The sequence below is a fragment of the Mytilus californianus genome, unplaced genomic scaffold (genome assembly GCF_021869535.1).
Source record: "Mytilus californianus isolate M0D057914Y unplaced genomic scaffold, xbMytCali1.0.p SCAF_1, whole genome shotgun sequence".
Taxonomy (NCBI): Eukaryota; Metazoa; Mollusca; class Bivalvia; order Mytilida; family Mytilidae; genus Mytilus; species Mytilus californianus.
In genome coordinates this window covers 125,844,746-125,858,083 of record NW_026262581.1, presented here as the reverse complement: position 1 = coordinate 125,858,083, position 13,338 = coordinate 125,844,746, and the positions used below count along the sequence as shown (strand labels likewise).

General features: G+C 32.0%; 1 protein-coding gene across 1 annotated transcript in view; it reads right to left on the bottom strand.

Moving 5' to 3' along the window:
• The window catches only part of LOC127733184 (acetylcholinesterase-like), a 46,544-nt gene extending 41,176 nt beyond the window's left edge, over positions 1-5,368 (bottom strand). The window contains exon 1 of the mRNA XM_052242532.1: positions 5,149-5,368. The gene's annotated coding sequence lies outside the window, so the exon portion shown is untranslated. The remainder of the gene's footprint in view (positions 1-5,148) is intronic.
• Positions 5,369-13,338: the final 7,970 nt, after the last annotated feature.

Here is a 13,338-nt window from a genome sequence, read left to right as displayed (position 1 = left end):
TCTGCATAAGACAAATCAGTGGAACTCAAAACAAAACAGTTGGTAGCCAAATCAAATACAAAATAATTGAAGAACATTAAAAATAGAAAATTCCGAAACGTCTACAAGCAGTTGTATCGATCCTAGTGGTTATAAAAATTCATAAAAAATACCGACTTATTTATCGGTATGCCAGACGCGTGTTTCGTCTACATAAGACTCATCAGTGGCGCTAAAGTCAAAACAGTAGGAATACCAAGTCAAATGCAAAGGGATAAGCATTATAAACCGAAAATTCGGAAAGGTGTGCCAAATACGGCTATAATGTTTTTATCGGTACTATGATTGGTTTTGTTTTTGATAAATCAAAACGTAGCTAGATATGTATTGTTATATATGTTGTGTACAAGTTATCATTTTGTACAAAACAATTGTACAAATTATAATTTGTAATTTGACATTGTACAAATTGTAATTTGTACAAAAAGTGCTTGTACAAATTACAATTTGTACAAAATTTTGACTAAAATTCACTTATAACCTGTACAATAATTTATAGTAGGGATTTCGTTATAAGTATTGATACACACTATAGAATGTTTATTCAATGACCACAGAACAAACCTCATTTACAACATACAAAAATGCGCTCCGCCTGGAGCAGCTGGATACGACCGCAGAGGTCGAACTCTGAACAGTTGGGGCAAGTATGGACACAATATTCAAGTTTGATACAGCTCTGAATTTGGATAGAGATTAAATATATGACACATTGTAGATTTCTGACACAGAATAAATGTTGTCAGGTGGTTAAAAATGTCCAAATATCCAATATAGTAATACATGGTATAAACCTAAAACAATTTAAGACTTTAAATTAATCCTCATTGAAATTGTTTAAAAGATTTGTTTTTATTTTCAATTGAAGATGTCTTGCTGTTGTGCAATACTTTGCTGTTGCTCAATACTTAGCAAATATGTTTACAAACTAAATATAATAATTTACACATCCTGTTTGGTGTGTATCTTCTGCCATATCAGTATAAACAGTTATGAAAACTTATGGTCCTATATCATGTTGATATTTTGTACCTATATATTTTGGCATTGCACAAGGTCATGCCTTTCTCGGATTGTTACACTAAATTCGTTTGATGTACACTGATATTGATACTTTAGTTTGGGAAAACATGATTTATTCATTAAATGTTTTTGGCTTTGAAGTAGGTTTCAGTAACTGTAAGTAAGCTTAGATCGCTACTTTGGGTCTTTTGTCTTTGTGTTAATGTGATTCGTGCCAATCTGATGAGTCAAGCCATTTCCAACTGATTTTATCAGATTATTCTTCTGTTGTGCAGTATCATCACTGCCCCATGCTATGGGAGGGCCATGGTTAGCCCCGCTTGAGTCAATATGTGCTGTCTCAATTAAGGAGCCGGCAACTCATTGGTTGACGTTTATTGCTGTCTGTCATATTTGTATTTCGTTTATTATTTTGGTCATAAATCATGCTGTTGGATTTTTTCGTTTGAATTTATTCATATTTTGTCATGTCGGGCCTTTAATAGCTGACTTTACGGTACGGTATGGGTTTTTCATCATTATTGAAGGTTGAATTGTGACCTATAAATGGTTAAGTCCACGTAATTTGGACTTAAATGGATATTTGTACCCATTGGCAATCACACCACATCTTCTTATTTTATAATGAGTGTTAGAACTAAACTTGACGACCAAAGATGATGTCAGCTTTTCTATTGTGAACTTTTCATTACCACGTAACAATACGAGTCTGCTTATTGATTACTATATCTCCCGGTTTATACAATATTACACATTTAGTGTTTTATATCATGAATTCTTTAATAGAGGATTGCTGCTTACAGGGAAGCTATTAAGCCAACGTGTTCCTATGGGTAATTTTAAGTCACATTTTTCAAAGTTTTACTTATGCCATCATGAATTGGTTATCCGTTATGAAAATCTGAATTGTCGTAGCCACAATCCCGTCCCCCTTTTTCGATTGTGACATCACTGAATGGCATGAGACTTATCACTGAATTTTCATTTGCACACGACAGAGACTGTTTGTAAACCGAGATCTGCTTACTCTAGATAATATCGCACTGCTGGGATGTTCGTGTTGCGTGGTCTTAAGTTTTCTATGTGTTTTGTTGACCGTCTTTCCTTATTTTTTTTGGCCATGGGGGTTTTCTTCGACTTATACTTTTTTTTTATTATATTTGCAGAAAAAATACTAAAATTTTATAATATAGGTACGTACAAATCAAACAAATACTAGTACTAAATAATACCGTGTTTAAGAATACGCATAGTTACTTAAAGGATATGAAAGTCAAGCCTAAAAATAAGTTTATATTGACCACGGTACATCCGATTAGATACAGAAAAGTCACGTAATGTTTCAATTAAAAAAATAATCTTCATTCAGATGTCGAAATCAATTATAATCTTTTTTTTTCCATAAATAACATTGCACTCTATGTTGGATGTAAAATACAACTTTTGATAATTCATGCATGTTTAATCACACTATCCAAATATTTCAGAACCAATTTCAGAATACAATCTCATTTCTATTGAACGAACACATTTCAAGAACTAATCGAACAATCGGAAATTTTCCTTACTATATTTTCACGAAAAGTTATGTGTATAAACATTATTTTCAACATTTAAGAATATAAGTAAGATGAAGTTTGAAAAAAAAATATGCTGCTGTTGGAAACGATAAAAAAATGAGACGGAATATAACTCAAAAGTCGAAGAGAAATTGACAACACCATGACAAAAAAGATGAAAGACGATGGAAAGACAAACAATTCATCAAAACACTACACTGAGCAACACGAACCCACCCAAAACCTGAGTATGATCTCAGGTGAGTTAGGCTCAATTTCTTTTGAATTTATTAAAAGCCAGGTAAATTTGTCAAAAAGTATTTTATTCTGTACTGGAAATAAATCTCTGTATCACAACTTCAAGTTTGAATCTGAAGGTTCTGACATTATAATGCTTTATATCTAATTACACAACCAAATTAAACAGCAGTTTTTGATATTTTTGGCATATTTGAGCATTTATCTAAATTGTATAAAAAAGGCATTATTAACCAAAACCGAAACATGTAAATAAATATATACAAATGAAATATATGTCTCTGGCAAATGTTTGAACATATTCTGGTTGACGTAAAAGAGGGACGAAAGATACCAGAGGGACAGTCAAACTCATAGATCGAAAACAAACTGACAACGCCATGGCCAAAAATAAAAAGACAAACAGACAAATAAGAGTACAGATGACACAACATAGAAAACCAAAGACTAAGCAACACGAACCCCACCAAAAACTGGGGGTGATCTCAGGTAACATGTGTATAGCCTTTCAGACTTTTTTGGTTAAAAGTGCCATTCGATTCAAAATTTTACAAAAACAAACTTTTATCATAATTTCTTGAACAGCAATATTAAGGTTGAAAACAAAATCAAATTTTTTTTCCAAGAAATGTTTAAAGTGTAATATATAGACTATCAATTTTTTTTAATAAATTGAACAAAACTCTGATTTTGACCTTGTAAGTAAAACAAACAAATGGGACATTTACTGTTTTGCAACCTGTGATGATCTTTAAAAATGAGGACCATAGTTTGATGTATACTTAAACATAATGGATTTGTATGCATAGTACCGGTTTTGTACCTCAGGTGGTCTATTGGGCGGGAAAATCTTCTAACAAAATTAATTTTTGCTCTGTAAAATTTGTGGTATTTCGTCAGACGTCATGGAATCTCGACTTCCAACGCTTTTAGTTGTGAGTACTTTATGGAAACACATCTTATGGCCGATGGTATCGGTATTAATATATTTTAATAGCATTTTTGTTACGGACAATTCTATCGAATCGTGTAGAACTTGATTTTGGTATGTAACCGCACGAATATGGGACAAAAGTGTTGACAAGATTTTTACATATAGCTCGATTTGTGCACAACACATGAGAAGATAACATAATTTCGTTATGTATGAGTTACATTCGAATTTCCGCGCAGCGCTATTTGCTGTTTAGATCTTTTTAAAAATGTAGTTATGGATAGTTTATCGTTTAGGTTGACAATTGGATACATTTTCATGTAGGAGGGAAGATTTAAGTCCATATGAATAAAAGGAAAATTGAGGGCAATAACCAATAGGCAAACATTGTTTTTTTACACAAAGTGTATAATGATTTGCAGGAGAAATTTTATAATTTTGTTAATACTAGTTCTAAAACAATTTCTGTTTCACAAAACTATGTAAGATGAAGTTTGTCACTACAAGAAAGCTTAATTAATTGATAAATGGTTTTGAGACTGAAAATGATTTAAAATATGAGTATTTTCCGCTGTTTTTATAAAAATAATGCCCTATATCCTGGCGATTTATTGGGAATGCTATGATGATTTTTTTGTGTGGTATTTAACGATATATTAGATATAACTTACATTGCATAGTGTTACTAATAATTTTATCATTTGAAAAAATAATTCATGATTCCGTGGGTACTCAAAAGTCAGAAGTATCACCGCTTTATTTCTTCGCATGGTATTAAACTTTTTTTTCGTAACAATATTTTACCCGTTAAAGTTTTATAATATTTCTTGTACTATTCCTTATAACGGCTATCTAAGTTATTAAAAAAAAAGCTTACTATGAAATATTTTGACATCGACACGTCTTTTTTGTTATTTTTGGCGTTTGGTTGCTGCTACATTAACACATACAACACAAGTATTTTTATTCATTGATATAAAGATTCTATAAAATGTAAATTCAAATGAAGAAAGCATGATGAACCCAGTATTAAAGAACTTTTTTTTATTTATACTGTTAGATACTTTTTTCTTTGTTTGACTTTTCGGAATTTCATTTATAAGAAGTAAATTTGAAGCAAGTTCTATAACGTAATATAGTTTATATCTAAAGATGATCAAAGGACTGAACTTGGGGAAGATTTCTTTAGATCTGCGATTTTAAAAGTATGGAAAACAGCAAGATCATAATAAAAATCAAAATATTTGGTTTTAGCTTGATTTTGAATAACCTCCTTCAATGCAAAATGTATTTATGCACACATTAAAATGACAAAATATTTTTGTTACAGCTTACCTCAAGTCTAAGGTTTCCAACAGGGGGTTCCGCAAATGGCACTCCCAAAAATTGTTCAACTTTATGACCCGGAAGCCTTTCAGATATGAATCCTCTTATGCGTCCATGCTTTGTATTTTTAACAATGGTTTCAGTGTTTGTGTCAATTGTTACATCTAACGATAAAACTATTGTGCTAATTAAGAAAATATAAAAGTATAAAAACTTTAAAAAAATGACTTCTAATATATCCATTTTAAATTGTTCTGATAAGTTGTATTTTCAAGATATATATACGAATATTCTAGTAATATTCGTCATCTGACATCGTACGTCAGAACATTCACCGTGAAGGTTAACCTAGTTCACGTTTCAAGTTCTCCATATGATGGAAGCTTGTGCTGGACTTGTTGCTGTAAAGTACAATCAGATCTGATAATTCACACATTGTCAGTTATGTAACGCTTCCAATACGGCTGAACATTTTGCGGCTCTATTTGATATTTGTAACAATGTAATTTATATTTTTTCTTGTATCCAACCACCCTTTGAGAATCTTTTATAAAGCAATCAAGAAGCACAAGAATACATTAGATATGATTCATGGTATTTAATCAAACACCGTACATTACGATCAGAACTAATCAACAACGGTACACCAATAAAGCGACCATTAATTACCCTCTAAGAATGTCACCAGTAGGGCTGTATCTAAGAACAATTGGCCATATTTATGACGACAGTTTGAACTTCTCCATTAAGTCAAATCCAATTCTATAATTTTATTGGTTTTCTAATTGTAACTAGGTAGAAACGATCCATGTTATGATGTTAGGGGGTAACTTTGGTATGTGCTGATAAAAAGAAATATCTTCATCATTTTTATCATAACATACCAACTACAAATTATTGTGTATTACAAGATTAACCAATTAAAGATGTATTGTCAGATAATTACCCATCATTAACGGTGCTGAATGGAGAGAGTGCTGAACTTTACAAAGCTGTATGGTCATTATGAAAGGAGAAATCTGTTAGACTAGACAGTTGTCTCTAAACAAAAACAAACACAGCACAACATTTAGCAGTTTGTTTAAACATACCCGATGATAAGCCATGAAAACAAACTTGATACTTATAATAGCATTCGTGAATAAAATGAGGTTGGTAATTGCTTTATTTTTTTGGACTGTCAGAATATGATAAATGAAGCAGTAATTACGCTTTATATTTGCAGGTTTTCAAATTAAAAAGGTTAGTAATTACTCTGGATTTCAAATCAATCAGTAATTTTCAGATCCGGTTATCTGATTAAGTTTTCCGTCAGGTTTTTCTCACTGTTTACAACACCGAGTCTGGCGAAAAGGCAATCATACCACATCTCCTTATTTTTAAATTAACCCACCCTTTTTTGTAAAATGCCTGTACCAAGTCAGGAATATGACAGTTGTTTTCCACTTGTTCCGTTGGTTATATAGTCGAGTGTTTGGTTTTGTAAGTTTTTATGGACTTCCTCCTTTTTAAAATGTTCTTCTAGTTGTGTAATTTTGTCATATTTACATTGTTTTGTATATCATGCTTCATCATTGTGACAAAAGTTATATAAGCAATAGGGTATTTGCAAAACGGATGTGAATTCTAGACAATCCTTCAGGTATTTTGGGATAAAGATATTTCGCTTTCAACAACTGTATTAAAACATTTGACTCTTTTATCTTTTATAACACTCAAAACTAAAGACTAGATGAAAGGAAACGCGCTAGCTTTGTTTCTTCAAAAAAGTAAGTAACGTGTGTATACAATTAATATCTTGTTATAACTTATGTCTTAGGTAGAACAAATCTCTCCCAGTAGAAAATACCGCAGCAATAATACTCTAAAAATTATAAAAATCAACATGCTTAACCTGCTTTATAACATTTAAGTTTTATTTAGTCGACGTATATATATTCTCCAACAGACAATCTCCAATGGGTTTAACTAATGATCAAGATTATGAGATTTTCTGCTGCAGAACGCCCTTTTCGCTTTCAGGATGCATATACCTCAGAAAGAAAGAAAATTAAAATTGTTTGTACGTAGATTCAAGTAACCAAAACTGTTTTGTTTACACTAAAGAGTACCATATACAAACATGTCAATACGACACAGAATAAAGGAGGTATTACATCGACAAATGTTTCCAAAATTACACAAATTATAAAAAATAATAAACCTAAGAAAAAAGTTTAGACAATCTCTCTCTCCCTCTCCTCGATATAAATCATGTCATAAGTCAAATCGGTGATAAAACTAATCAGGATGAGAGGACGGGAGTGTGGCTACTACAAATGGCACATATCACGGATATATTACGTCACAGATAAGTAATGATGGCATAAGTAAAAATTAAGAAGAAACTTCACCTTTAACATTAAGAAGTTTGGCCTCTTTTTCTATTTAACATAATTCCCACAGGCTTACTTTCACTTGGTTTGTATTTTCTAAATAGATTTACGAGATATAACGTAACTACTAATTCATTAGGTTTGTTGTATGCAGCAATCTTCTATCAACGAAATCTAGACAGGAAACGCAAGCTCTAGATTATAGTATCTAATGAGAGATATATAGTCAATATACAGCTGCTTCTAAAATCTTGCAACATGAGTATGTAAAGTTCACACTAAGAAAAGTGTAGTCATCTCTTTTGCCGTCAAGTTAAATCCTCAAACAGCTCCCCCACTATGTAAACGATGTTCTCTTTGAAATGTGCCTTCGCGTTCTTGGTGTACTGTGACTTCCATTTTGCAACACCAAATAACAATACATTCAGTTTGGTATGTTTATTTTTTTCTTATCAATATTGATTTTCTCAATATTGATTCATCAATCTTGGAACGCCGTCGAACGTTCAGACAATACACCCAAATACTTTTAAATTGTATTATTATTTTTATGTAAATATGTTACAAATGTAAGCACAATTCAGTCTGTAATACATACTGTTATTAAAAGTGAAGAATCGACATAGAAAACATACCAAACAAAATGTATTGTTGTTATTGTTGTTTAGTGTTGCAAAATGGAAGTCACAGTACACTGAGAACGCGAAGGCACATTTCATAGAGGACACCGTTTACATAGTGTGACTCCCATTGTCGACTTTTAGAGATCATCAAGGTTTAAAGTAGACCTGCCTGTGTCTATGTTACATTTTATGCCATTATATATACCTTTATCATGTTATAGTTGATCTTATTTATTTATTGTGCCAGATTATCAGAAATTGCAATGCAAAAAAACATTTTGTTTTCATATTTAGTTTTACATCGTATTTTTCACATTTGAGTAATAAATTTATTACATCTGGATTGTACTAGTTATTATTATTTACTGATAAGATACTCCAAAACCTATACTTTCTGTCCGGATTTAAAAGAATTTAGTCAGTTTAAGAAGCAAGGGCTCATGGCTTTTTTTCATAAAGCCCGCAGGGAAATACAAACACTAGATCAAGAATGAAACTAGACAGTCAAAAACACAAAGTTTGTATTTCGATTACAATGGAATTTCACAGAATAATGGGGATACTAATTCCAATTAGGAGACACGAGTAAAGAACTTAACTAAAACAGTACCTTCGTATTCAAAGAATTTCCTTTGTTTTGCTGTACATTTTGAACCATGAAAAAGAGGGAAAAGATACCAACTGGCCAACTGAAAGGTTGAAATATTGAAAAGACATCCGTATTTTATTGAGCTCCAGATTTTTTTGGAAAAGATACCAACTTGCCAATTGTAAAAACATAAGTATAAAAAAAAATAAAAACCACAGTAAAAAAACATAAGTATAAAAAACAATAAAAACCACAGTAAAAAAAACGACTAAAAGTCAAACAGCAGTCCACAAAACACTAAAATTAAAACATGAGTTTCAAACACGCCGGAATGTAAAAGGTGTACACGACTTGCTTCTTCTATTTTTTAGCATACTAATGATAGTTCTATAATTTATTTCAAGATACTTTACACAGAAAATTATAATGAGCAACACCAACACCCCTGCCCCCCCCCCCCCCCAAAAAAAAACACAAAAGAGAAACTTGGGTGTTCCAGAAGGATTGACAGCTCCTCCCACTCCACTCATAGCACCCATTGTGTTGCTCATGGCAAGTCAAAATTGGGAATAAGCTGCATTTGGTAATGTCACCATCGTATTTTAGAGAGCGGGATTGTGACTGCAAAAATGACAAATTAATCTATACAGGTCACCCAAATCATGATGGCGTCCAGAAAACTTTCGAAAAGACGAATTCAACTTTACCATTTAGAATAATTGGTTCAACATCTTCCTTGTTAGCAGCAGCCCTCTATTAAGAAAATCACAGTAGGAAACACATGCCCTGGAATGTCGTTTCAACTAGGAGCTATCTATTCAATATGCATGCTATGCTGGAATGTTTATATGGAGAAATTAAATGTTAACAATTGAAAGCGATAAAATATAATAGCATGGGCATCAATTGACAAAGGAGATATGGGATATATGGTAATGACACTGCAACCCAAAGACAAAAAATCTGGAGCTCAATAAAAGACGGATATCTTTTCAATATTTCAAGCTTTCAGTTGGCCAGAGTCTAAAATCAGTTTCAAATATTTGCCTTCAACACTTAATTACTAAAACAAATGACAAGAAGAAATTTAGCTATGTCAAAAGACAGTCACTAACGAGGTTTCTGACTTGCGACTTTATTCCGTTTTTGAGTTAATCGCCCCAGTTTACACATCAATAACCTCTTGAAAAAAGTGTTTAATCCTGTAATGGTTTTTTTTTATTCATCACCCAAAATTGAAATTAATTGATCTGTCAGCAAAGGCAAATCGGAAATGTTTTAGTCGCTTTGTACGTGCATTATATCCATATAATAGATTTATTCAATAAATTTTTTTATTGATTGAATCTCTGAGGGTATGGATGCTACATATATCCTTTTTCGATATTCAAATGCATACAAAATTAAATAAAAAGTTAAATACCGCCCGAATACTTTGTGTATAATTTGCCTTAAAGGAAAATTCCGCGAAAAGAGGCCTATTTCCCCTGAATTTCTTTTAGACGGTGGTCTTTTTCAAAAAGTTTCTCGATCTTTGTTTAAATTTACAATATCACAATATCACAATGTTTGTACTTTCAAACAGATTTTTACAATATGATGGCTTATTTCTTAAGATAAATTCACCAGAAGAAAGGCCAAAATCGCATAAAGATATTGACTTTTCTCAAACAAAAATACATAAGAAGAACATCGTTAATTAAAACCAAAACAAAGGTTATGTTGGAAATAAAACTATGCATTGTCTTTCAAATACGATGATTATAAAAATGAAGATGTGGTATGATTGCCAATGAGACAACTCTCCACAAGAGACCAAATGACACAGAAATTAACAACTATAGGTCACCGTACGGCTTTCGACCAATGAGCAAAGCCCATACCGCACAGTCAGCTATAAAAGGCCCCGAAACGACAATGTAAAACAATTCAAACGAGAAAACTAACGGCCTAATTTATGTACAAAAAATGAACGAAAAACAAATATGTAACACATAAACAAACGACAACCACTGAATTACAGGCTTCTGACTTGGGACAGACACATACATACAGAATATGGCGGGGTTAAACATGTTAGCGGGATCCCAACCCTCCCCCTAACCTGGGACAGTGGTGTAACAGTACACCATAAGAACGATGAATTCATTATTGGTTAGAAACGTCCTTCCTTCGATGCGATTTGACAAAAACAGATAAAATTTTCAATTTTGCATCCCAATGCCTTCTGCAGCAATATGCAGCGTTGAATAACATTTTGATTTCATGGAAATGTGTAATTGTTGAACAACAATTATATACACTCTCTAGTATTTAATTTCCAGTAGGATATGAATACCTTTATGTTTTGGCCCTGTGAGTGAATATATACAAAGTGAATTGACCCTACCTCTTTTCTTGTAAAAGCTCGGTGTTAAATACATTCTTTTTTATTGATTCAGGCAGATTAATACAAAAAGGTGAAATATATGGAACATAGCTTGTGGAAGATTTTGGGACTCGAGCCACAAGTCATACATTGTAACATAGGTGAGTTCATCTTCTTTGCAATCCCTTTTTTGTTCGACAATTAAGCGCCCCATCCCCATTTGTCTTGCAAATGATATAATGGAACAGTCTCTGTCTTCTCCAAAAGGAAATATAACTATTACCAGGTTTAACAGTAATGGATAGGAAATATAAATTATATGGAAAACAGCATTGTAAGAAATCTCACAGCTACATTTCTTGTAGGATTGTTGTAAATTTTTTTATTGAATGTGTATATCAGCAATGTCTAGGACTATTTCGAAAACTACTGTTGATTAGTTATTTTTACAGGAGTTATGTCCATTTGAAATGTAATGTTTTTTTTAAATATTGCATCGTAAGCGCAAGTAAGTATTTTACAGAAACTATGCCCCTTGGAAATTAAAGTTTATATAGAAAATAACGTTGTTATCGATCTCATGTCTATATTTCTTGTAGGATATTTATGAAAAAGTTTAAAAGAGTTATTGCCTTTGAACAATTAATACGTGCATCGGCCGGCAACATTAGAACCATATTTTTTTTTATTACAAGCTGTTTTACTGAAAGAAGAAATGTAACAATATCATCAGAAATAGTTCCTCCAAGATATATCGTAAGATCAATGTATTCAAAAATTCACTTGGAAGAACTTTAACCTGCTCTGTTTTTTTTTTCTATTTTTTTTTTCTTATCATTTTTTTTTTAAACCTTTGTTTTATTTTTAAATATTAAAAGGAACATCATGTTTTTAATTTATTTTACCTTTTAGTTTCCAAAACATATTCTAAACACTTCAAGTACAAAAAGTATTCGCTCTTTTAAGATTGCGATATGAACGTGTTGAGTTGTTTATTTATCTTAAGTGCTGATCTATTAGTTCACGATTTGATAGTAAATAAATCAATCAATGCATTTGAAGTATATATCGCTATCTGTTTCTCTTAGATCAACACATTTTGTTTTTATATCAAAGTATACACGAAATGTAACGTTTATTTTACGACCAACGCGCTATAAATTGGTTCTATTCCGATAAAATGCATGTAAAGCAAACAAAATATGAAATAACTGAAGGCTGTATATATACCGTGATCATTGTTGCTGACATCGAAGTGATGGAGGTGGTTTTTTTATGAATGGTTTGATATGTAGTCCTGTTATTGCATTCTGATAAGATGAGACACTTCTTACAAATTTTGTAAAACATTCAGAGATCGTTTCAATCTAGGGTAGGTATTCTGTAAAACCAAGTTTATTCAGTGCAATTGTTTTTCTTTTCCTTCATATTTTGATACGAACATTTTCTATAGTGAACCTTCATGTCTTTTTTTTCCCAATCATAATTACACCACATACATACTTGACTCTCTAGTGGATAGATTTCTTATTTGCAATCGTATCTGATCGCCTCATTTTTGTACAAAATAAGGAGGTGTAGTATGATTGCCAATGAGGCAACTATCTTCCAGAGACCAAATGACGCAGATGTTAGCAACTATAGGTCGTCGTACGCCTTCAACAATGAGCAAAACCCATACCGCTTAGCAAGCTATATAAAGCCCCGACATAACAAAATATAAAACAATTCAAATGAGAAAACCAACGGCCTGACTTATGAATAAAAATAACAAACGAAGAAATTATTAGATATACAGTATCAAAAGAAAACCACTGAATTACAGGCTCCTGAATTCAGAATTTGGCTGGTTAAACACGTTTGCGGGCGCTAACGTCAACCCTCCTCTAACCTGGGACATTGATGTTACTTTAAACATAAGCACAGACCATAAAATCCGTTATCAATTGAAAAGGTCTTGACTCATCAGATCAATTATAAAAAAAACTTAACAAAAACAAGGACCGATCTGAGAGTATTCGCAGTTAATGAAAACTAGTTCTAAGACAATAAAATCTATTACAAAAATCATGCATCTAAGACAAAATATCAATCATTACACATCCAATAGATTTAGTGTAAAGATGTCTTTGAAAACATGACCTTAAATTCTGCAATGCCAAAATATAGGTATCTACAAGATGCAGAACGATCAGCGTTAATAATTGTAAAGCAATACAAATTCAGTTATGGTTTAATTTATGT